Consider the following 1,739-nt stretch of genomic DNA (forward strand, 5'->3'; position numbering starts at 1 on the left):
GCTTTCCTACCCTCGAGCAGATCGACACACGCACCTAACTTGGTGTCATCTGCAAACTTACTGAGGGTGCACTCAATGCCATCATCCAGATCATTGATGAAGATATTAAAGAGGACCAGCCCCAGCACTGAGCCCTGGGGGACGCCACTAGTGACTGGCCTCCAACTGGACTTGACTCCATTTACCACGACTCTTTGGGCTCGGCTATCCAGCCAGTTTCTAACCCAACGAAGCGTGCGCCAGGGGCGTGGCTGTGCGGCGGCCGCCGGCGAGATGGCGGTGGCAGGGGGCGGTGGCGGATCCTCAGCATCCTGCGCACCCTCCACCCGCGGCCTCGAGCGGCCCGACCCGCTGGCGCGCCTCACCTGCCCCGTGTGCCTCGAGGTGTTCGACAGCCCCATGTGCGTCCCCTGCGGACACGTGTTTTGCACACCATGCCTGCAGGAGTGCCTCAAGCTCAAAAAGCCAGTCTGTGGTGTCTGCCGCAGCACCCTGGCGCCTGGCAGCAGGGCTCTGGACTTGGAAAAGCAGTTCGAAGCGACAGAAACCACTTGTAACGGCTGCAACAAAAAGATGTTTCTCTCAAAGATGCGCAGCCACGCAGCTTCTTGTTCAAAGTACCAGAACTATATCATGGAAGGTGTGAAAGCTGTGACTAAAGAACCACTCCACAACACCAGGAACTTCCCCAATCGCTTCACCTTTCCTTGTCCATATTGCAGCAAGAAAAGCTTTGATCAAGAAGGACTAGTTGAGCACTGAAAAACATTGCACAGCATGGATGCAAAACAAGTGGTTTGCCCAATTTGTGCCTCGATGCCGTGGGGAGATCCAAATTACAGGAGTGCTAACTTCATGGAACACCTTCAGAGACGACACCGGTTTTCATACGATGCTTTTGTGGTACGTGTTTCTTCATCCTTGGAATACGTGAGCCTGATGACTCTTAAAACCCAGCTTTTTTTATGTAGCCACTACTGTAAAATGTAGTCCTTGCAGATGGTATAATGCGAGAAGTTGAATTACTGTTAAGTCAGAGGAGGAGACAGCTGGTTTTGTGTTGTGTTAACCAATATGGCCCTGGCAGTAAAAGAATTTCTGTACCCTTTGTTCATAGGATTATGATGCTGATGAAGATGATATGATGGCACAGGTTTTGATGCGTTCTTTGCGGGATAAATAAAATAAAAAAGAAGACTAATTGTCAAACCAAGCTTCCATGAGAGGGAAATGGCCAGCATTCTTGCACTTCTCCCTGTCCATGCCAAGATGAACTCAGGCATTCAGAAATATGGAAGACTTTAATCTTAGTTTTGAATCCCCATTTGATCTTTTGGTATCATTCTTGTTTTTTATTAATATGACTATGTTGTTCAACCACGTAAGGCTAATTTTCTTTTTTGTTTCACACAAAGCTTATTTATAGGTCAGTGTGGAGGAGACAGTTCTGTTTTCCTTCACATCTGCCTGTTTTCTGATTGCTTTCTGCCAGTTGTGCTAGTTTGACTAAAGCCAGAAATACTCCAAATTGACTGGCATGAACTAGCTGGTAAACCTCTTCTTCCCCTGATCTTGTTTACATTTCGTAAATGATAGTATGAGAGGTGTCTTTGTGGCTCTTTTCCTTTAGTGAGACCCCTAGGTGCTAACTCACCAGATTAGTTCCTGTTTCAGCTGGCCTATGATGCCTGTGATTTCATGATGTTTACCAGTGTGTGAATTCTCACAGGCAGCCTCTC

The 1,739-nt window shown here is 47.7% G+C and overlaps 1 pseudogene across 1 annotated transcript; it reads left to right on the forward strand.

The window, feature by feature from the left end:
• The first annotated feature begins 273 nt into the window (after nt 1-273).
• LOC311428710 (E3 ubiquitin-protein ligase RNF114-like) lies at nt 274-1,209 on the forward strand (annotated as a pseudogene). Its single transcript has 2 exons — nt 274-903; nt 1,118-1,209. The product of its transcript is annotated as an E3 ubiquitin-protein ligase RNF114-like (transcript).
• The last annotated feature ends 530 nt before the right edge of the window (nt 1,210-1,739 follow it).

The sequence above is a fragment of the Aythya ferina genome (genome assembly GCF_964211825.1).
Source record: "Aythya ferina genome assembly, contig: HAP1_SCAFFOLD_118, whole genome shotgun sequence".
Taxonomy (NCBI): domain Eukaryota; kingdom Metazoa; phylum Chordata; class Aves; order Anseriformes; family Anatidae; genus Aythya; species Aythya ferina.